The sequence below is a fragment of the Myotis lucifugus genome, unplaced genomic scaffold (genome assembly GCF_000147115.1).
Source record: "Myotis lucifugus unplaced genomic scaffold, Myoluc2.0 scaffold_14, whole genome shotgun sequence".
Classification (NCBI taxonomy): Eukaryota; Metazoa; Chordata; class Mammalia; order Chiroptera; family Vespertilionidae; genus Myotis; species Myotis lucifugus.
In genome coordinates, this window is record NW_005871062.1 from 3,472,137 (window position 1) to 3,497,328 (window position 25,192).

Here is a 25,192-nt window from a genome sequence, read left to right on the forward strand (position 1 = left end):
TGTGTGTGTGTGTGTGTGCAAACTGGCATTATATTCTCTGAGCCAGTATGTCAGGGTTATTATGAAGATTTTATAATTCAAAATGTTACAAACGTTGTCCTGTTGAGAAAGAGCTAGTTACTTTCCTGCAATGTAAATTCTCTTCATCTAGCTTCCACTTCTGGAGGATAATCTATTTTTTGAATTTTACCCTTCTGTTTAATGTAAGAGGTGAGTCATTTTTCCTTTCTCTTGTTGCCTCTTCTTCAAGCACAGAGGATGGTTTGGGAAGCTAGATTCTTCAGTTTGTCTGGGAGTCTTCTCTGTCTACGGAGGAAGAACTTTGAAAATAGATTATGCTTTTGTCGTATTTAATAAAATCTGTGCAGTACCTGATGGGCCAGATTCCTGGGGTAACTGGTCACTTTGAAGGCAATGTGAATGTGTGGGCCGAGCTCTGGATTAAGGGCTGGGATATTTAAGTTTAATCTGCATTCAGTTACTCTGAAGTTATCCCTTTGGGCAAGTTACCTCCTCTCTTTGACTGAATTTCTGGACCTTTAAAATGATGCTGTCTAACATCATTTTTAAATCTGAAGCTGATAAAATTAGGTAACATCAGTGGCTACATTATCAGCACTGACATGTTGTAAAGAAGTTAATGATATTCTGACGCCGATCTCAATCTCAAGATAATAATTTATGCATTGAGAGAGAATGTGGCTGCACGGAACCTTGTGTATATATAATTTCTGTTCTCTAATAAGGGAGTTGTCTATTTGTAGTTCAAGAAGAAATATCCTGAAAATCATTGCTACAGATTTCCACTCTTACTTTCTGTGTTCTCAGTAAATAACACAAGGTTATTCAGGAAGTTCACTTATGCTTACGAGATACTAAATCAGTTATTGAATAACTGCCATTAAACTTTTTAATAGTCAGTTAAATGAATCTCTAGTATATTATGCTTGATATTAATAATGTATCTGTCATTCATAGTAGAATTCTTTTAAAAAATATTTTTATTGATTTCAGAGAGGAAGGGAGAGGGAGAGAGAGATAGAAACATCAGTGATGAGAGAGAATCATTGATCGGCTGCCTCCTGCATGCCCCACACTGGGAATTGAGCCCACAACCTGGGCATGTGCCCTGACTGGGAATGTGACTTCCTAATTCATAGGTCAATGCTCAACCATTGAGCCACACTGGCTCTCATTCTTGGTGTGCCATAATTCTAACAGTTCATAATGTCCAGTTATTGTGAGTCTGTGCTTTCAATGTAAAAATGAAAATAAGAAAAAGAAAGATATCGGGTTGTTATTTAAAATAATTTTAGTTTCTTAAACTTAAAAAAAATGAATGTATTACAAGCTAAAACATGGAGATGATCCTAGGGATAATATGATTTAAGGATTTAATCAGTTATCCAGTCAACAGCTAGAGGTAGAGTGTTTTACGCTCATATTTATATTTAGAAGGTGATTACTTATTTATTTAAGAGGTTGTAATTCAGAGTGTAGTTCCATAGAAGTTGTAGAGTTTATTTCTCTGGACCAAAGTGATTTCCAAAGGTCTAGGAGGAGGAAAAACACAGAGAGTCTGGCAGTGGTAGTATAGGCAGGTGGCAGTTGTGTAAGAGCCTGTGTGTGTGTGTGTGTGTGTGTGTGTGTGTGTGTGTGTGTAGGGGGCGGAAGTGCGGAGGGGTCACCCTGTTGGATGCAGATGCAATCCCAGAGTTCCTGGGAGGAGGCTGGATTTTCAGTATGAGATGACTAACCTTTATACTCTGCAGCATTTTCAGAGATTCATGGCTTGAGCCCATCAGAGGAGGTTTTAAGAAATTCTTGCCAAGAGTAGGTGCTTTTTTTTTTTTTGGTAAAGGAGCTAATGCCTTAGTAAAGCCAGTAGTCAGCTGTTGCTGAGTTACCTGTTTGAGGTTCTTAGAGTTTCAGTTTTCCTCTTCACTTAAATGAAACCTGCCTCATACCAAGAATTGCAATGCTTTTCCCTGTTTATGGTCCTGCCAGGCTACTGGGAGCAATTTTCCTTTATAAGCACTGGCATCGATCATGAGGCCTCCTCCTTTCAAAATCACCCTCTTTCTGGATAGGACCAATAGGAGTAAATGCTGATTTTAAATTTTAAACAGGGGTATATGTCTAAGATGCTGTAATAGGGCTAAAAGGTACCAGTATGGGGAAAGCAGACCTGAAAGAGAATTGGGTGTCAAGGCTTTATCAACTTCATACCGCTGCTGTCTGTGTGATTGCCTAAGCAGGAGAGCACTAATGCAGCCAGGAGCCCTGTGGTGAATTAAAAACAGGCAGTTAACATAGGCTGTCCTGGGTGTTTTTGTATATATTAAGGTTTGAAGTTATTTGAAGAGCAGTTTCCTACTTTATGTGAAACAGTGTAGTTGGGCATACCATAAGGACCATGACTGAGTATATGATGGGGAAGGAGTGGGAGAGGGGTGTGTGACCCAAGATGTCCAAAGAAGCAGAGCATTCAAGAGAAATTCACAAACAGTATCATTTATCTAGTGCCATTTACCTAGTTTGTATTCATTTTTAGCCAGGAATTAATTCCCTTGTTACTTCTAACTTTCTTTTCACCAGGAGAGAGAAAGACAGAGTGATGTTAGGAAGTGTAGAGCTAAACTTTAAAGACCCATTCTGGAAAATGTATGTTTTAATAGGTGACTTTCATCCATATGTATTTAATGAGATTGTTAATGCATCTGTATTTGTTTGCATCATTATAGTTTATATATTTTTGCTCCCATATTCTTCTTTATTTCCTTACATTAGTGAAACATGTTTTAAAAATTTTTTGCAACTTTGTAAAGGTAGGTTATAATTCTACCCCTTTAATGATTTACCCTTATTTTTAACATACACACATACATAAGTATATAGTTTGCTAAATATTTTTAATGTTTCTATTCTTCCGAACAGCTGACAGATCTGAGGGTGTTTTCTTGCTCAGTGAGCGCCACCACCCTTCTCGGCAATTTGATTAGTTACACTTTAAAATGAAATCATATGCACAATAGGTTATTATTCTACAGCTAATAGTTAAACTTACCGACCTTTAAAAGAATTTCCATGCACGCCGTTTTTGTTTCTGTCTGTCAAATTTGGCCCCTCTGAGTTTTCTTCTAAATGAAAACTTTGCTTTGTGTGTTAGAGTTCACTTCATTCTGGTGAAAATGCCTTCCTTTCACCTTCCCTCTTGGATTATAGTTCAGACAGTTATATAATTAGAACTGGACCGATATTTTTATATGGTATTGACTTCTAGCATGTTACTGACCATGACAAGTGTGCTGCCAGTTTATTATTTTTTACTTCCTTGGTAACCTATATGGGAAAACTGAAAGACTTTTTTCTCTTTATACATCATGTTCTGCAAATTCTTTATAATAATGTTTAGTTGTGAATCTCTCTTAATTTATCTTATTAGGAATTCAGAATTCCTTCTAATTCAAAGAATCATAGTTCTTCAACTTTGTAAAATTTAAACTCTCAACCCATAAACGTTTTATTTCTCATGTTTCCCAGCCTCTTGAGCTGACAATACTTAAATGACTTACATGGAAAACTTGCCAATTAATCTACTCTAAATTTTATGCCATCTGTTTTGTAATTTCACTATAATTTTCATGTTTGGATGTTTAATGGTTTCTGTTTAATATTTACCTGTCCCTGATTTATTGCCTCCTATTTTTATTATCTGGCTCTTTTAAAAAACATTCATGAACTCATTTATCTTTCTGAGCATTATTATAATACTTTGTCAGACTTTTCCATAAGGTTAATTTCTTTTGTAATGAATTCATGTTTCTATTGTGGATTTTTGTTGGCTGCCATTTTTAGAAGCGGATTCAGATTATGTTAGAATTTAGAATGAGTTCTCTATGTGTTTGGAATTTTGATCTGCAGGCACATTTATCTCCCTCTTTTCCTGTCCGATATCTACTTCCTCTGAGGTCTCACCTCCTATCGCTGTTTTGATTGTCTCTATCCAGCCTTCAGGGGCTCTAGTTTAGAGTAAGATTTTAAGAGTCATTTCAAGGCTCTGAGTGTAACATTGGGGTTAGGGAGAGAGGCCTGGGCTAGGGTTGTGGCCAGGTCCTCTCATTGTGAGGCTATGTCTATCATTGCTTCTTGCCTAAAGTAGTAACTGCATATTTTATTTCAGTCCTTTAAAAGTTGGAGCAGGAAAACTATCCCAGATCCTGGTGTGGCGCAGTAGCCTGCCTCTGGCCCTCTAGTGTACACAGAGGGCTTTTGTTGACATTGACTTGAGCAGAGCACAATTCTGGGTCACAAGGCCTCCTTCAGGACCTGAAGCTCAGTAGGCCTGCAGCTGGGACCTGCTCAGTGCTTTGTGTTTCTATCCTATACAGGTGCTTAGCTTGCTTTGATCGTGGCTATGTCATATAGGCCTTATATAGGGTGTCCCCCAGAAATGTATTCTCATACTTTGAATGATTATAAAGGCAGTGTTTATTAAATCACATACTTTAGCAGCTGATAGTTCAATGAAAATGAAATATGAAATATATTTGAAAATGAAATATATTTTAATAAATTACATATATGTAATAAATTACATATTACATAAATTTGTTATATATAGATATATATTAAGCCTTTTATATTTTATATTTTATTCATCATTGCTATCTGTTTGGAGCAGAGAAGATGCATTATAGTTTGAACTCATGCCTCTTTTATTTGTTATTGTGATAAAAGCGTATAATATAAAATGTACCATCTTCATCATTTTTACGTGTACATTATGGTAGAGTTAACTATATGCACATTGTTATGTGACAGATCTCTAGAACTTTTTCATTCTATAAAACTGAAACTCTATACCCATTTAACAACAACTCCCTTTTCCCTTTCCCTCAGCCTCTAGCAAACACCATCCTTCTTTCTGTTTCTGAGTTTAACTACTTTAGATATCTCAAATAAGTGGAATTATGCAGTATTTATCTTTTTATGACTAGTTTATTTTACTTAGCATACTGTCTTTAAGGTTAATCCAATTATAGTATATGACAGGATTTCCTTCTTTCAAAGGTGGAATATATGTATTGTTTGTATATACCACATTTTTTTGTTAATTCATTTGCTGATGGACATTTAGATTATTTTCATAAGTTGGCTATTGTGAATAGTACTGAAATAAGCATGGGTATGCAAATATCTGTTTGAGATCTTGTTTCTAGTACTTTGTATATATAACAGGAAATGGAATTGCTAGATCATAAGATATTTCTGTACTTATTTTTTTGAGGAACCTCCATACTGTTTTCCATAGCAGCTGCATCATTTTGCATTCCCACCAGCATGTACAAGTGTTGCAATTTCTACATATCAACACTTGTTATATATTTTTTCTTTTATTAAGTAGTAGTCATCCTAACACAGTGGTTCTCAACCTTGGCTACACATTAGAATCACCTGGAAATCTTTTTAAAATCCTGATTTCTGGGCCTCATTCTCCGGAAATTCGGTTTCTTTGTTACTAATGTTGTAGCCCTACTTTGTTATGGGGTGGGCATAACAAAGAAACAGAATTTCTGGAGAATGAGGCCCAGAAATCAGGATTTAAAAAAGATTCCCAGGTGATTCTAATGTGCAGCCAAGGTTGAGAACCACTGTCCTAACAGTATTGTATAATATATCTCATTGTGGTTTTGCTTTCCCTAGGATTTGTAACTAGGCTAAAATTATTGGGTCTTTTTAATAAGTAGTTTGATACACTTAGCACACATATCACTATTTCAGTGGCTAATGATTAAAATGTTTTTAAAAGGTTTATTTTTCTATGATTATTATTTATTTACTTTATAAACTAAAAACAATTATATTGATAATGTCATAGCCTTGAATCAATTATCTCTATAATCTGAATTAGATTGCTTATCCTATATAATAAAAGCCTAATATGCAAATCAAACGAACGACTGAATGAATGACCTGTGGAACGACCTATCATTATGACACACACTGACCACCAGGGGGCAGATGTTCAACCAGCCAAGGCGGTTGCCAGCGGGAGGGGGTGGGGGGGCCCAATTGCCCCACCGGTCACCCTGCAGATTGGCCCTGATTGCAGGCTAGGCCTTGGGATCCTACCCATGCACAAATTTTATTTTTAAATATATTTTATTGATTTTTTACAGAGAGGAAGGGAGAGAGAGAGAGAGAGAGTTAGAAACATCGATGAGAGAGAAACACCGACCAGCTGCCTCCTGCACATCTCCCACTGAGGATGTGCCCGCAACCCAGGTACATGCCCTTGACCAGAATCAAACCTGGGACCTTTCAATCCGCAGGCCAACGCTCCATCCACTGAGCCAAACCGGTTTTGGCATCCATGCACAAATTTTGTGCACCGGGCCTCTAGTAAACTAATAAATGTTTTATTTCAATTGAGGGATACACAAAGTTCAAATAACATGAATATTAATTTTTATTGTTTAACACTCTCCTAACCCATTCCAATTATACTTGAAGCTAGTCAGTGATAAAGTGACTTTTTAAAGTCAATTTACGTTCTGATGCATAAGTAATATTGTAAGTCGTCATAAGAGTAGCTACACAGTGACAGCCATAGCAGCAGTATTAATGATCGTGCTAGTAAAAATAATATAGCATGTTTAGTTTTTATTGTTTCTAAGTAGTTTTTAGATTTGTATTTAATTTTTACAGAAACTGAGGAAGAACAGGAACTAACTACTAAGCATTGATGAATAACTAAGGTTGTTTACTTAAATGAGCCCATCCTAGTGAGTAATAGACCTAAAACCTAATCTAGGTGTTAACTTCAAAAACTATGAGCTTTTGCCTGGCCAGCATGGCTCAGTGATTGAGCATCGACCTATGAACCAGAAGATCATGGTTCAATTCCCGGTCAGGGCACATGCCCAGGTTGCAGACTTGATCCTTAGTAGGGGTGGAAGGAGGCAGCCAATCAATGATTCTCTCTCATCATTTATATTTCTTTCCCCCACTCTCTCCCTCTCTCTTCCTCTCTGAAATCAATTTAAAGAAAATACTTAAGAACAAACAAACAAACTATGGGTTTTTAATAATACTGTGCACTCCTTGGGGTTATTTACTAAGTGTATCGGTTAATAGTGAGGATTTTGTAATCAAAGAAAACACGATAATTTCAAGAGAAACATCAAAAGTAATGTCCATCACTAGCTACACATTTCCCCCATCTTTCAGGTAATTTGTGGATATCGTCCCAATAGAACTTTTCTTGTTTTGAGGCAAACCATTCAGAGACCCAATTTTCCCCTTCTTTGTACGTTTTGAAGTGTTGCTCAGAAAGTGCATGTGCCATCGATTGGAAAAAGTGGTAATCTGAAGGAGCAAGGTCTGGTGAATACGGTGGGTGGGTTAATACTTCCCAGGCAAGATCTCTTAACGTGTCTTTAACTGGTTTTGAAGTGTGTGACGGTGCGTCATCATGAAGCAAAATTACTTTGCCGTGTCTTCTGGCCCATTCTGGTTGTTTACTATCAAAGCATGGTTCAAATTGATTATTTGTTGTCCGTAGTGATCAGTATTAACGGTTTCACCTGATTTTAGAAGCTCATAATACACCACACCTTCCTGATCCCACCAAAGGCAGAGCATTGTCTTCTTTCCGAAGCGATCTGGCCTTGCAGTCGTTGTTGATGGTTGACCTGGATCAACCCATGATTTTGTACATTTGGGATTCTCAAAATAAATTCACTTTTCATTGCCAGTCACAATTTGATGCAAAAAAGACTTCCTTTCATGCCATTGAAGCAACATTTTACTGATGACTTTTTGGTTTTTCATTTGTCTTTCGTTCAGTTGATGTGGCACCCATTTTCCTTCCTTTAAAATCTTTCCCATTGCTTATAAACAATCGGAAATTGTTTGCTGAGCAATGTTTAATGTTTCTGCAAGTTGTTTTTGAGTTTGACACGCATCTTCATCCAACAATGCTTGTAATTGTTGGTCTTCAAACTTTTTCGGTTGACCTGGACGTTCTTTGCCTTTCACATCGAAATCATCACTTTTAAAGCGTTTAAACCAGTGTTCACAAGTATCTTGAGATGGAGCATGTTCACCATAAGCTTCCTGAAGTATACGATAACTTTTTCTTCAAAATAATGAATTGAAACTTCCCACAAATGCTCTTTTTTTGGCACTAAACTTGACATTTTTAAGTGTAAAAAATATCTATGATGTTACACCTTCAGCAAATTTGACATATGAAGTTTTGAAGCTTGCTGTCAAAACAACAATATAGCATACATATCAAATTGCATATATATCAACATATGAGTAACTCCATCTATTAAAAAAAATCCACATTATTAACCAGTACACCTAGTATAAGAAAACATTTTCATTGTAGAGTGTTTCTCAGTTTTTTTCCTGAACTTTCATATGGTCTCATTTGGCTTTGCAATAACTCTGATATTATAATATTACTGAGTGACAGAAGCTACACCTTGGAAACAGAGAAATTAAGTGATTAAAAGAAGTTCATTCTGTATAGGTAGATAAGTCAAGAAAAAGGAACTTGGATTTCAGTGTTCATTTCTTTAATCAACATTGCTTATCCTATTTGCTGTTGCAATTAAGAGTGTGCTACTCTCTATATTTTTACAATGTAATGTCAAAAGCATGATTCTTTAAAACCAGGGCAGCCTATCCCCTGGTTTATGATGGTTTTCATTAAAGCAGCAGTAACAATAAGAATGAGAGAATGCTTGATTTATTCATAACCATTGGGCCATAGAATTTAGAATTCTATGGTCTGGTGCTTCAGCAAGAGTAGAAAATGTGAAGATTGCAAGAGGATCCTGACTTTATATTGAAAGACTGTATGAAGAATTACTGAGAAACATGGAAGGAGTCTCTGAGGGAGAAAAGGTCAATATTGAGAGCCATAAGGAAAATATATTTTATACCCACAAGGTGGACAACAGGAGACAGTACTTTTTATTTTATTCCTCTAATTTCTTTTGCTTTCCCACTATCAGATTTCCAAAATTTCCCATCACTGAGGACCCAATAGAATTTTTCTGTTTCTGCAGCCAAAAATAACTTTCACATTTTGTACCTTGATAAGATATTTATCTGTATATTTCTTTTCTTCCTTTTGTTAGATTTATGCCCTGTTTATCCTGTCGGATGCAAGCTTCTTGATGCTAGGCATCATGTCTAATATAGATCAATATCTCCCACAGCACTGAAAACTTACCAAATAAAGATACCTGTTAAAATCTTGTTGATTCTGTTGATGGATGCATTTCATCCTGTTTACTTCTGGTAATATTCCATTGGCCATCTGGTCTTTACGGTTTTGTCATAATTCTCCTGATTGTGACTCCACACACTTTCTAGCTCCTTTAACTCATTCAAATTTGAATACAATATAACTGTCTTGTTAAAATATGGAAAGTTTGGTAGAAGAATCACATTGTTCAGACATCTCTGCGTTGAGGCTGATACTGTGTTGTAGTTTTATATTGTTGTCATGTTCTCCTTTTTTTTTTTTTTTAACTAAGTAGGGCTTCTGAAAGAGAGGTGGGATAGAAGCAAAGGTTGGCCAGGACATTTTATGTGAAGCCACTGGTCATTACAGTTCATTTCTCTGTGAAAGATTTCCACTCCATGTTGAAAATAAATAGCAGATTTTTAAAGCATGTCTAGAATAGGGGTACAAAATGCTTGCTTTGGAATTTGAGTTTTCTCATCAACTGACTCCCTTATGGAATATTCTGAAATTTGAGGTATATGCAAACTATTTCTTGGGAAAAGTGGTATTTCTAAAAACTCCCTAATATTGAAGAACAGTAAGAGGTCACCTTAGCCATTAATGCCAAATTAATCATAGAATGTTGAAGTTAATGGCACCAGAATAGAGAGAAGTCAAAGGCCAAATCACAACTATGGTTCAGTAATTAGATTGTTAATATTCAGTTTAGGTCATTTGCATATTTCTGTTCTTCCATATACTCATGGTTTCCTTGAATTTTATAATATTTCTTTCTCAATTCAGGTTAATTTTTGGCTATAGCACTGAGAAAAAAAATTGCTTATTTTTTCTATGTCTTTTTACCCTCATATATATTAATTAACTGAAGTAGGGTATTCTTTTCAACTAAAAATAAAGAAAATATGGAATCCTGCCAGCCCAAGAATCTGGCATTTGTTCCTTGCAAACATGTGACATGATTATTTTATTAGAATTACTAGGGGCCCAGTGCACAAATTTGTGCACCTTAAAAGGAACTGTGGGCCACAAGGCTGCAGTGGGCACATGGGCGGGTCTTGGCCCATCCTCCATGCCTCCGCCTGGCCCCTCCCACCATGCCCCCCCACTGGTCCCCTCTCTGCCGGCAGCCCCACTCCTGCCACCATTGCTCCCATGCACTGATGGCACCGGCCCCCGCTCGCACCCACTGCTGGCACGGAGCAATTGGGGCCGGCGGCAGTAGCGGGTGCGAGCAGGGCCAATGCCATCAGCAGGTGCAAGTGTGGCTGCTGCCCCGATCACCCCTCAGGAGCAAGGGGAGGTAGAAGAACCCCTCAGGGGTGATCAGGGCTAGCAGCCGCCGCTCGCACCCACTGATGGCACCTCAGGACTGGGACCAGGCACTGGCAGCGGGTGCAAGCGGGGCCACAGGACTGTGGTGGGTGGGAGCAAAGAACTTTTAGTAACCACCAGATGCTCGCCCCAATGACAGTGACCAGTGCCCTGCCTTGATCTGGCGCTCCCACTCACCTGCTCCAGCATCCCACCGCAGCTGAAACCCACCATGTTTTGTGCTCTGCGCTCTGCTGCCAATGTCCACCATGTTCCATGTGTGCCTGCTGATGCTCAGCACACGTCATAGCAACCGCTTGTTCAGTTGTTCAGTTTTTCGGTTCTGCTGTTTGGTCTATTTGCATATTAGCCTTTTACTATATAGGTTGTTGCCCTTCTTTAGAATGAATCAACAGGTCATTAGCTATACTTTCAGTAAGGATTGAATAATATAAGCATACATTTTTATCTTACTATGATGTTTTCAGCTGTAGGTGGTGTTGGTTTTATTCTGAGTTTGTAACTTCTGGAAAATGTTAATACTTTAACTCCAGGGCTAGCCTTAATTGTAAAAATTAGCATATTTGTTTGTAATAACATTTTTCATTGAAAAATAAAAGTAGGATTAAGCTTCTAAGAGCAGCACTAATGAGGACCTTCAGTTGAATCATTTGAAAATGATACTAAATTTTATATTTTTACTTTCTACCTTACCCTTAGGAAAATTAAGCCAATGTGTAGTCATATATCCAAAATTTCTAGATTGTGTTTCTGTAGTCATTAGCAAATTAGGCAATATTAGACATTATTTAAGAATGCGAGCTTTAGAAATAAATCCTGGCTCTGTTATGTACTTTTTATAGTGCCATTACAGACTCAGTTTTCCTGTATGTAAAATGGAGATAATAATGAAAATGCCAGCTATCTAGGATTATAGTGAGGGTTAAATGAAATGATGTATGTCAAGCCCTGGCACTGCCTAATACCTGGTCCATTCTCAGTGTTAGCTGTGAGTAGCAGCAACATCAGTAGTAATAATAGCTACATTGAAGAAGATGCTCAGTGTATCCTCAATCGTTTTTTTAACCATCAATTCATGAAATTCATGTAGGGTTAATTCTACTCTTAGTTTCACTAGTGACTACTGGTTTGCCTAATCCAATATCTTTAGCCACCCTGCCCATTCAAGGTTGGTTACAGAGTATTTGAGTAGTCCTCACTTAATTGGAGCCAATTAGCCCCAAACGTGACTTGATGTGTTGAAAGAGTTGCCTTTATAAACACATCCACACACACACACACACACACACACAAAAACCACACACACAACAACAACAACTGAATTTAGAGCTGAAAGGATAAAAGGATGAAAACCACTTTAAAAGCCCAAGGAGAAATCCTGTCTTAGAATGATTCCAACATTCAGAGGACAGGAGGTCTGGGTGAAAAAATGGAGAAATCAGGTCTTGTTCACCTCCTGTAAAGCTGTACATGAAGACATACCTGAAGCCAGCCTTACCTCTGAAGTTTTCAGTTTCATGAGCCAATAATTCCCCTTCTTGTGTGAACCAGTTTGAGTTGTATTTTGTTTTAACCTTATAAACTAATAAAGAGATGAACTAATTTTCAGAGTAGTCAGATTTTCCAAGAAAGCGAAAGTTTTGTTCTCTCCATATTCTCCATGTCTTCCTGCTGAACTGGCCTCCTTCAGAAGAGTTCTGATGTTACAAGGCTTCCTGGTCTAGCCTGGTTCCCCAAGCAGAGATCCTGTCCTTATTCTGCCTTCCCTTACCTGCTCTCCAAAACCTATGTAAAAGATTAGTAATTATTATATGAAAATATGCTTTTTTGGTTTGTGATAGCAAAAAAATAATAAAAGATATGGATCAATCTTTCTTTAATACCTTCCTCCCCTGCCCAAGTTTAAGCCAGATTTTTAGTGTTTACTGCCCATGACTTTCATAGCCTTCGGGGACAAGAAAAGAAGGAAATTATGAGTGCTGAATGCAAAGGGAAAATCAGAAGGTTTTTAATTGAGACTCGAGTGGAATGTAGATGTGGTGAAGCAGAGAAACACAGGCAGGTCAGTCTTATGACCAGGTCTGCAGGGAAATTGGCTCTTTGAACAGACAGCCTTGTGAAAGAGAACATTAAACAACAAAACAACAAAACACTGTTCTAAGCGGCCAAGTGAGAGCAATGACAGGCAGGGACAGATCACAGAGTGCTATATTTTGAGGAGACTTCAAGCCTATGGCCTACTGCATTTATGATGCACCAAGTTTGTTTCTATAGCACACGATATTTAAATCTAGTAGTTAAAGTGGGGAAATGGATTAGATACATAGAAATGGATGTCAAAAGTGACATATATTTCAGCCACCTCCAACTGGAAAGAACTTTATTTTGAGGCCACTGAGAATATCGGTCTCCCATTAGGTAACTATATGTCATGGTTCCAGTTTATGCTTGATGTCTTAGGGGGATTAATGAAAGTACCTATTGGATTCTTAGAAAAGCCCTGGATTAAGACGTGGGCAATAAATATGTAGTCACTTTACACATGATCCTGTGTGTATGACTGTGTAATAATAGAGGCCTGATGCATGAAATTCGTGCAAGAGTAGGCCTTCCTTCCCTCGGCTGCCCTCTGGCACCCAGGACCCAGGCTTCCCTGGCAGCCCCAACTTCATCTGGAAAGTCGCCTGGAAGGATGTCCAGAAGGCATCTACAGAAGGCATCTACATTTACTTGGCTTTTTTCTGTATCACCAGCTAATATGAACGTTCTGGGCAGTAGTACAAGGGGTATAGAGAAAGAGACGGTGACCTTGTCCAGAAAAGACATTTTCCTAGAAGTTCCAGTGATGTCCATTTTGGGATAGAACTGTGCCATATGATCACTTCTAGGTGGAAAGAGCAGAGAGAAATGTCTGAGGTTTTAGTTTTGTTTTTCATTTTAAGCTACTTATATTGCTGTATCCATGAAAACCAAGGTTCTGTTAATAGGAAGGGGAAAGTGGATATTGGTTAGGTACCTGGCAACTGCCAGACCTCTCCAGACTGAAGTTTAAGTGGACATAGTGTAAACCTTTAAGGAGAGAGAGAGAGAGAGAGAGAGAGAGAGAGAGAGAGAGAGAGAGAGAGAGGACCAGAGCCCTGACCCATGTGGTTCAGTGGCTAAAGCATTGGCCCACACACCAAAGGGTTGGCAGTTCAAGGGCATGTACCTTGGTTGCCGGTTTTATCCCCAGCCCTCTCTCCCTCCCTTCCTCTCTCTCTAAAAATCAATGAAATATCTTCAGGTGAGGATTAACAACAACAACAACAAAAGATGATAAAGAGAGAGGGAGAGGAAGCAGATTGAAGAATAGATATTCATGTGTAGCTTTCTCATTAGGTTGCATATGATCTTTTGAGTCACTATAAATATTAGGTGAAAATTTACGAATTCAGAAGAGACAGGAGGCCATAAAGATTACCTGTTGTTTTTTTCAGATCCAAATGGATTAGAACTCACCTGAGATTTGAGGCAGGAGCTTTCTGCTTGTTGCATTTTCATGGCACATTGATAGATAGTTCCTCTGAAAGTTCTTTCTATAGCTGGAGTGAATATGAATAAGAATTACTACTTCAACTTCCATTCTTCTATTTTACTGGATATGAAAAGGTCTCTCTGTGGGGAACCATAAGAAGTAGTGAGGGAACTGAAAACTACAAAGGAAAAGGACATCACATTGACTTTGTATAGGTGTGTTTGCCTGTGGTTTCTAGAGAGCTGCCTGAAAATCTAGGAATCAGAAGCTTTTCATGCTTCCATTTATCCAATACTTTACTACCTATTTATTTAGAATTATTAATGTGACATACATTGTCTTAGGTATCCTATATATTAAAAGGCTAATATGCAAATTATCCCCTTGACTGGGAGTTCGACTAGGAGTTCAACCAGGGGGTGGGCTGGCCGGCCAACCACCTGTGGCCCCTCCCCACAGCCAGCCCAGCCTGATAGGCCCTGATCAGGGTGGGCCAGCTGGACCCCACCCATGCATGAATTTGTGCACCAGGCCTCTAGTTGAAAATAAAATGCAAAACACTTCCCCTGTAGTGGGAGAGTAAGACATGAAAACAAAAATATGAAAATTTATAATTTAGCATTAGTGCTATGAAAGAGATAAGTATATTTCTGTAATCTATAATATAAAAGGGTGATATGCTAATTAGACCGGATGTCTTCTGGACATGATTCCAGATGCCCTTCCTGAGGAAGCCGGAGCCTGAGGGAAGCCGACCCAGGTCCGGGGGACAAGTGATGTGATACCAGCAGAGGGAAGAATAAGGGCAAAACTTTCATAAGAACAAAATGTTTGTAAACCTTACTGGTTTTCACCCCTTTTGTCATACTTCTTGCATCTGAAGCACCAGTTCTCATAGTCCTTCATTTTTATTTGCTCATCTATTTGATTTAAACTATTTTCATTTATCTTATGCCGAGTAATATTATAGGTGCTCTAATCATCAGAGAGGAAAAGGACAATCACTGTGCTTTCATACCATAATAGAAGATTGACATTATTAAGGTTCTTAAAAGAATGAAGCAGGGTTATAGAAACATGATACATGTTAGTCTTGGCATTATATATATTTTTAATTTTAAAATTTGCATTAACTATCATCATGAATTTATGTTATTTGTACTATTCATATATTTTGATGCTTTTTACATAGAATCCAGGAATAAGTTATCTTTTTAAAAAAAAATTTGTATGCTATTTAATGAAATGCTTTCTTTATTACAAATATCCCTAAGGGATTTTCAAGAACTTTCTTAGTTATTTCAATAAAAAGACTTTGTTGGCATTGTCTTAATACCTTGAAGTCTGATTAATAGCATGTTGCCAATTGGCCATCTGCATGTCCTTTTTGGAGAAGCGTCTATTCATGTCCTTTGCCCATTTTTAAAGTGGATCGTTTGTTTTTATGGTGTTGAGTTTTATAAGTTCTTTATAAATTTTGGATATTTACCCCTTATTAGATGTATCATTGGCAATTGTGTTCTCACATTCAGTGGAGGTTGTCTTTTCATTTTGTTGATTTCCTTTGTTGTGCTAAAATATTTTTGTTTGATGTAGTATCATTTGTTTATTTTTTATTTTATTCCCTTTGCCTGGGGAGATATATTAGAAAAAAAATATTGCTACAATAAATGTCCAAGATTTTACTGCCTATGTTTTCTTCTAGTATTTGTATGGTTTCAAATCTAACATTTAAGTCTTTAATCCATTTTGTGTTTATTTTTGTGTATGGTGTAAAAAGGTGGTCTAGTTTCAATTTTTTGCATGCATCTGTTCAATTTTTTCAACACCATTTATTTGAATAGGATATCTCTTTCCCACTGTATGTTCTTACCAATGTCATCGCAATAAATTCAATAAAAACAGCATGTTGCCAAAAATTTTATTTAAAAGGCCTACACTACATATAAAGAAGTAACTCAGAATGGATCATGGACCCTAGTGTAAGAGTTAAAACTATAAAACTCTTACAAGGAAGCATAGGGGTAAATTTTCATGCCATCAGATTAAGCAGTGATTTGATAGATATGACACCAAAAAGCACAAACAACAAAAGAAAAATAAATGTTTGCTTTCATCATAATTAAAACTTTTGTGCTTCAAGAGACACGATCAAAGAGGTGAAAAAATAACACAGAGGAGGGGAGAAAAGTTGGCAAGCCATCTACCTGATAAAGCACATGTATTTAGAATACAAGAAGAGAGAGCTCTTACAGCTAAAAGTAAAAGGGCAGAAAACCCAACTAAAAGTATGTGAAGGATCTGAACAGATATATTCCAAAGAAGACATACAGATAGTCAATAGCCATATGAAAAGATGTTCAATACCATTAGCCATCAAGGAAATGAAAACCCAAACCAAAAGAAGACACCACCTCACACCCACGAGGATGGCTGTATTAAAAAGATAGATAATACCTGGCTGCTGTTGCTCAGTGATTGATCATTGACCCAAGAATCAAGAGGTCACCGGATTCCTGGTCAGGGCACATGCTGGGCTGTGGGCTTGATCCCCAGTAGGGAGTCTGCAGGAGGCAGCCAATCGATGTTTCTCTCTCCCATTGATGTTTCTATCTCTCTGTTCCTCTCCCTTCATCTTTCTCTAAAATCAATTAAACCACACTAAAAACAGATAGATAATAACAAGGGTAGGCGAGGACATGGAGAAAAAGCAATCCTCATACATTGCAGTGGGAGTGTAAAAGGATGTAGTCCTTCTAACCGCCTGGCAATGTTTCAGAAATTTAAACATAGAGTTACCATACGACCCAGCAATTTCACAACTAGGTATACATCCAAGAGAAATGAAAACATGTCCACACAAAACATTTTGTATACTATTAGTAACATTATTCATAATCACCAAAAAGTGTAAAAAATATGCAAAGGTCCACCAAGTAATGAAAGGATCAATAAAGGATGGCATATGCATACAGTGGAATATTTGGCAATAAATAGGAGTGAGGTACTGATACATGATACAACATGGCTAAACCATGAAAACATTGTTAAATTAAAGAAGCTGGCCCAAAAGGCAACACATTGTGTAATTCCATTTTTTATGAAATGTCCTGAATAAACAATTCCATAGAGACTGAAGTTGATTAATGATTATATAGTACTGAATGGGAATGGGTCACTGCTTAAAGGGAGACAGGTTGCTCTTTGAGGTAATTAAATGTTCTAAAGATTATTATGATGGTTGCACAACTCTGTGAATATACTAAAAACCATTGAATTGTACACTTTGAATGGGTGAACTGTATGGTATGTGAATTTTATCTCTATAATGCTCTCATTAAACATGCTAATTCTATTTAAATATCAATTTAATCATGATTTAATAGAGGTTCAAAAGTAAATAAAGTCATTTTCCCTACCAGATTCAATATGCATTAATTGAATTACATGTTTTGTTTGTTTAAAGTAGCACAAAGGTGTGAATTTCCTCGCAATTGGAGAGGTGTGACAAAATGTTAATACTCTGGTATGGGAACAAAAGTGAAAAAGGAGTGAAAACAGAGTAGAATTTGTGTTTTCATTGTGAACTGTGTCCTACACATGTACACACCATTAATTTTGTCCACAAAATACCGGCTATGAGAGAAGAGTTTGAAAGGAAGATTAATATTTGCTAGAACTGGCGGTATTTGAATTTACGCACCAAGTTGGACTTTTAAATTAATTTTGTCAGAGCTTTAAAAATTTATACATATCTGTTAATGAAGTGCTACATTGGGATAGGTATCTGCCTAAATCATAAAATATATTTTTCTTCCTTTCTTTGTTTCAATTTAAAAATGTTGTGTGATATTTTCTTAAATATTTATAACTTAAAATTGCATCTTGGGGCTATTTAATAAAAAAAGGTATAGAAATATAATTATCTATTTAGTAATGCACATCTTAGTGCCTTGCAGTAGTGCTTATTAATTCTTTATATACATTTGGAAACTTATGGTATAGTTTTAAATATGACTATTTTAAATAAGCTTTAACAGATTTTGAAGCCCATATAAATATTTAAAGAAAGTTACATACAGATGTGATTTTTATCATTAAATACTTGTTTTTATTATACCCATATTATGACCAAACATGAAATTTGTGCACTCGGGGGGAGTCCTCAGCCCGGCCTGTGCCCTCTCAGAGTCCTGGAGTCCTCAGGAGATGTCCAACTGCCGGCTTAGGCTCGCTCCCCTCCCGCCAGTTGAACATCCTTTGCACTGCCCTGGAGGAGGGAGAGGCTCCCACCACCATGGCTGGCTGTGCTCACCAACCATGAACCTGGCTTCTGGCTGAGCAGCGCTCCCCCTGTGGGAGTGTACTGACCACCAGGAGGCAGCTCCTGTGTTGAGTGCCTACCCCCTGGTGGTCAGTGTGCGTCATAGTGACTGGTTGTTCCACTGTTTGGTCAATTTGCATATTAGCCTTTTATTGTATAGGATTACTTGAAGATCATCTCAAACTGAAATAGCATGCAGTTGACAGGCCACATGTATCATCTGGTCTCAGTTTAGCTTGTTTCACCTTTGAACATCATTAGACATAACAAGCACATCTCATGTCATAATAGAAGTCTATTTTGTGAAACGTGGCTATTAATCCAGCTTTTATCTCATGGCATTGTCACAATTACTTTACCATCCCTCTTTTGTGTTTATTACAGCATTCATTATGTCTGTTTTCAAGGCCAGTGGCTGGGTCAATCAATATTACTTTTCACTCAGTGAATTGGATGAGGTTTTATTTTTAAAAGATTTACCATTTTAAATATTCTGTCTCTCTCGTTAGCCTTGTATAGTTTAATTCAGTCCATCTGAAAAAGAAGAGAAAAAATAGAAATTCTTCAAAACAAATACCGGGATGCATGGAGTTTTCAGAGAGTTGAAAACTTGCAATATAATTTAGCCTAAAATAACATTTGGAGATCGATTTCTGTGTAGCCATTCAGTCTCTGCTTGAACACTTCACGTCCCACGTGGGCACATCCACCCCCCAGACTTTTCATGCTGTGGTCCAGGTGTCTGGTGTAGTGCAAAATGTCTGGAATCAGTCATACTGGGTTGTAGTTGCCTTCTTGCTGCTGGTTGAGTTTAGGTGACTTAATGTCTCTGAGTTACTGTCACCATTTTTTAAATTGAATGCATTACATCTGCTTTATAAGTTTGTTAGGGGAATATTAAAAGGTAAAGTAATTGTTAATACACTCAGCTCGATAATGAACATCCAATAAATGTAGTATTTTCTTTCTATTTCCTATAAGCGTCAAAAACACTTGGCAAGACACAATATATCTCAGTGTAGCATGGATATTTTGCATGTGAAAATTTTATTATTTATGTTTTGATTATAGTGGAAATATAGTGTGATGCTTTTACTTATGTTTATCTAACCTCACAACTTTATTACCTCTGTTCTCTGTTCTCTTCTTTTTCCAAATCTTCTTCTTGGACACTCTGAACGGGTATGCTATATTGCCCACGCTATTTTGCATTTTTCACCACCTTAAAAATAAGCTAGCCCCTTAATGCCTCCAAAACGTTCAATGAACTCTAGTAACCCATTCTATAAAATCAAAACTTCTTTGGCTGGCTTACAAAGCCCTCAACACTTTTACTCCTTCACCTTCATAACTCCTTGATGTCATGTTCTTTTTCATTTCCCTTTATGACATGTGTGCCTTTCATTCTCTTTTTGTCTTTTCTTTTTGAGCCATTTCACATATCCATGCACTCAGTCCTAAGGTCTATTTCTGTCATCTTTGCTTATCAATACTAGTATCCTGTTTTACTTTAAGATTCAGTATACCTCCACCATTAAACCTTCCTTATTGAGACTAAAGAAATCAATGCTACCTTTCTTTATCCTTCCACAGCATTTTGCTTCTCTTTATCAGCTGTTCTTTTATGCCTTAGGTTCAGTTTGTACTTTTCTCTTCACATCTATCTTATCAGAATCTTCAAACAGCAAAGCCTGTTTCTGATTTATTCTCAAATTTGCACCTACTGGTCTCTTGCAAACTCTCCCATCGTATTATCTCCTCAACAGTACCTCCACAGAAGGGATGGAGTGTTTATTACTACAATTGGTTAACCTTCTATTTGAAGAGGTCTATGGCCTTGCTGTAGCCACTCTCAAAACCACATCAGCTGGATGTTTAGGATTCTAATCTTAGTGAGAAGGACAAAGGCTGTGATTTCTGCTTTAGGTTTCCCCCTTTGTGGTCTAAATCATAGAGGCAGGCTTTCTTTCCATTACCAGCTACATAAGGTTCTTTATTTTATTCTCTTCTGTTTCCCTTTGCATATTGTATTCCATAATGTATTTGATATACTTATGGTTTAAACCTTTGCTTTCAAATGGTGTGATACCGAGAAATAATTATTTCCTGCATAATAAATTGAGCGATCCTCCAATTTAAAAAAAGCAAACAATACTTTTATAAATGAAACACAATATTTACATTGTCTTTTATGGATTACAAAGCATGTTTGCACTCATTGTTTTATTTGATCCTTACTCCTGTGAAGTAGGCAACAGCAAGGAATATTGTGCTTAGTTTATGGATTAGCAAGTGGCAGCTGAGGGGGCTTAAGAGATTTACCTAATGTCACAAGCTGGTGCCAGACCTTGGGCAAATTTTCCCATGCATGTCCTAAGACGCTTTTCATTGTATAATGCTGAGATATTTAAAATTCACTTAATTTGATTTCTTAAAATGAGTTACCTCTAGTTACTCCATAGTGCTCCATCAAGTAAAATGGATTGCTGCTGCAGGTTTAGTATTTGAAAGGGCCTTATTTGGTTTTAATTTTTCTTTGATATTTAAAATTGTTTGTTTCGCCCTTACACACTTACCCTCCAAGTTGATTAATACCATAGAAGTTGTGAATGCCTAGGTAATATGTGAGGTAATATGTGAATGTTTTTCTCAGAGTTTACTTGTATGCCTTTTTAATGCCTGATTTTTCTTTTAATTAAAAAAAAATCAATTATATAGCTTAAATTCAATATTATTTTGTAGTAGTGTCCGGTGTACCGTATAGTAGTTAGATAATCATATCTATATCTATATCTATATCTATATCTATATCTATATCTATATCTATATCTATATCTATATCTATAATCTATATAAAACCCTAAAATGCAAATAGACCAAACAGCAGAACAACCGAACAACCGAACAACTGGTTGCTATGATGTGCGCTGACCACCAGGGTGCGTGCATGGAACATGGTGGGCATCAGCAGCAGGCAGCAGAGTGCAGAACCTGGTGGGTGTTGGCTGCGGTGGGATGGTGGAGCAGGTGAGCGGGGGCACCAGATCATGGCAGAGCACCAGTCGCTGTCATCAGGGCAAGTTTCTGGTGGTTACTGAAAATTCTTTGCTCCCATGCACCGCGGTCCTGCCCGGCACTTGCACCTGCTGCCGGTGCCAGCCCTGCTCGCACCCACTGCCGGTGACTGGCACCGGCCCCAATTGCTTGGCACCATCAGTGGGTGTGAGTGGTGGCTGCCAGCCCTGATCACCCCTCAGGGCTTCTCCACCTCCCCCTGCTCCTAAGGGGCAATCGGGGCCGGCAGCCGCCTCTCGCACTCTTTGTTGGCAATGTCCCCTTTCTCACCCACTGCTGGTGCCAGAGCTGCTACTTGTACCCACTGCCAGAGTCGGCCCCACTCCCACCTGCAACTGGCACTGGAGCCACCACTTGCACCTGCTGCTGGCGCCTGGCATTGGTCCTGATTGCTTGGCACTGGCAGTGGGTGTGAGCAGCGGCTCCTGGCCCCGATCGCCCTGAGGGCTTCTCCCCCTGCTCCTGAGGGGTGATCAGGGCATCAGCCACTGCTCGCACCTGCTGATGGTGCCGGCTTCATTTGCACCTGCTTCTGACTCTGGGCCCAATCGCTCCATGCTATCAGCAGATGTGAGTGGGGCTGGCGCCGTCAACATGTGGGAGCAGTGGTGGTGGGAGCGTGGCTGCCGGCAGAGAGAGGATCAGGGGCCATGGCGGGAGGGGCCAGGCGGGGGAGCAGAGGATGGGCCCAGACCCACCCCTGTGCCCACCGAAGCCTCATGGCCCACAGTTCCTTTCAAGGTGCATGAATTCATGCACTGGGCCCCTAGTACTTTATAAAGTGTTCTTCCTGATACTTTTAGTACCTATCCAGCACCATATATAGTTATTACAATATTGTTGACTATATTTTCTATGCTGTACTTTGCATCCTCATGACTGTTTTGTAACTCCCAATCTGTACTTCTCAATCCCTTCATCTTTTTACCAACTCTCCTCAGCCCCCTTCACTCTAGCAACCTTATCTGTCTAGTCTCTGTATCTATGAGTCTGTTTCTGTTTTGTTTGTTCAATTATATTGTTCTTTAGAGTTTACATATAAGTGAAATCACATAGTATTTGTCTTTCTCTGATTGACTTAATTCACTTAGCATAATACCCTCTAGGTCAGTGATGGCGAACCTTTTGAGCTCGGCATGTCAGCATTTTGAGAAACCCTAACTTAACTCTGGTGCCATGTCACATATAGAAATTTTTTGATATTTGCAACCATAGTAAAACAAAGATTTATATTTTTGATATTTATTTTATATATTTAAATGCCACTTAACAAAGAAAAATCAACCAAAAAAATGAGTTCGTGTGTCACCTCTGACACACGTGTCATAGGTTCGCCATCACTGCTCTAGGTCCATCCATGCTTTCACAAATGGTAAGATTTAATGCCTGATTTTTTAAAAATATATTTTTGATTGATTTCAGAGAGGAAGGGAGAGGGAGAGAGAGAAACATCAATGATGAGAATCATTGATCAGCTGCCTCCTGCACACCCCCTGCTGGGGATGGAGCCTGCAACCTGTGCATGTGCCCTGACTGGGAATCGAACCTGGGACCTCTTGGTCCATAGATGACACTCAATCCACTGAGCCACCACAGCCAGGCAGTGCCTGGTTTTTGACATGGGTATTGTCAGAGTATAGTTTTTAACTCTTGAAAATTTTAGCTGGTATCTGCTTATTCATTATCCCAATAGCAATTTGGCATCTATACTAATAAAAGGGTAATATGCTAATTAGACCAGGCACCTTCTGGACATCTTCTGGACATCCTTCCGGACAAAGCCATGGTGGCTGGGGCGAGGCAGAGGTGGTTAGGGCGATCAGATCAGCAGGGGAGAGCAGTTAGGGGACGATCAGGCAGGCAGGCAGGCAAGTGGTTAGGAGCCAGCAGTCTTGCATTGCAGCAGTCTTATACAGGGATCTGGCCTAAACAGGCAGTTGGACATTCCCCGAGGGGTCCAGATTAGAGAGGGTGCAGGCTGGGCTGATGGACCCCCCCCCATGCACAAATTTTGTGCACCAGGCCTCTAGTTATTATTATAATATATATAGATATGGCATATAGACTAGTAATTTATTATAAAAAGGATGCCTTTCCTAAGACTTCTTAATTGTACTTTTTGGTCCTCATTCTCACATCTATATTTATAAACAGGCTAAGTTTTTGGTGTCTTATCATTTACAAAATAAAGAGACACAGGCGAAGTCCCTACCACCTAAGATACATTATGTAAGAATGGAAAATGGAGTTGCACAGGCCTTAAGTCTCAGATGAAAAATGCAGAGGGAAGTAATTGGCCACATTCCAAACTCTTGAGAGACTGATCCAGTCATCCAAAATGGAAAATGAAGTTTCAAAAATGCATTCCCCAAAGAGGCATGATTCATCTTGTGTGGCAGTAAATATAGCTCTCTGAGCACTGTTATTTATTTTACTACTTCACTGGAGTCCAAGTGTCCTTATCTCTGCAAATCAGCCTCTAAAAAACTCTTAAAGCCTGACTTTTCATTGTTGTTTGCTTTAATTTTCCTTCAGTATTGAGAAATCATCTTAATCTACCAGTCCTATATCTTCTCTCTAGCACTGTGCCCACTGGCTTTATATTTTATGGGCTCTTAGTTAATAAAAATGATCACAGAGGTCTGATTAATTTTCTCTCTGAAGGTAGATTCTGATGTATTCAACTAGCTTACTTGATTTTCTAATATACAGTAAACCTACAGAATGCATTTTTTCCTTGCCTTTACCCTTGCCCAATAATAGTCTTGGTATTTATTATGTTTCAATGGGTATCTTGTGCTAAATCCATAAGCTGAATGCATGCTAAGTACAGCCATAATATAGGGGGACCAAGAGAGTGTTCCTGGCTGGATTCTTATTATATGTGCTTTTTACTTCCATTTGGTAGTGATTTCTGTAAGTCTATAGAAAATTCCCTGCTGTTATAAAAGATTTTCCCTCACTTATATTGACTCTTTAGGCCCTGCTTAAATGTGCATTTCCCCCCGTTCCTTGACCCAGCCTTTTACAAATAGAGTTCTCCCTTGCTTTGCCTCTAATTACCTTACATTCCAAACAAATCCCTACTTTGCATTTTCTCTTGCTCTACTTATCATCAAGGCCTTTGGATAGGCTCTATCTATATCTAATCCTTTCATCACATATGCACTAAAAGCTCTTTTCTAAAATGTCTCATTCTCTGCTTACATAGAGGGTATTTCCTTTGCCTAATCTTTGCTGGTCCACATAATGTCTCTCAGAAAAAAATGATGCTCTTTCTCAGCTGGGTGTTGAGGCATCTACACTAATAAAAGAGAAACATGCAAATTGGTGTCACTCCGCTATGCCCACCAGCCAATCAGAGCAACTATGCAAATTAACCCAACAAATATGGTGGTTAATTTGCATATGCCGACACGGAGCTAAGACTGAAGGCTCCGGCCAGAGTGAAGACTGAAGACTGGAGACTGAAGAGGCTTGGCTTCTCCACTGCGGCCAGAGGGGAGAAGCCTAGCCTCGAGGCTTGGCTTCTCTGCTGTGGCCAGACCAAAGGCCTGGGTCCCGGGTGCCAGAGGAAAACTGGTGCTGTCAGCCAGGGAAAGGAAGGCCTATTGAGCGAATCTTCGTGCAATGGGCTTCTAATATATATATATATATATATATATATATATATATA

The 25,192-nt window shown here is 38.4% G+C and overlaps 1 protein-coding gene across 1 annotated transcript in view; it reads left to right on the forward strand.

Annotated features, from left to right (window-relative positions):
- The window catches only part of FGF12 (fibroblast growth factor 12), a 244,207-nt gene that overhangs the window by 68,779 nt on the left and 150,236 nt on the right, over positions 1-25,192 (forward strand). The window lies entirely within an intron of this gene.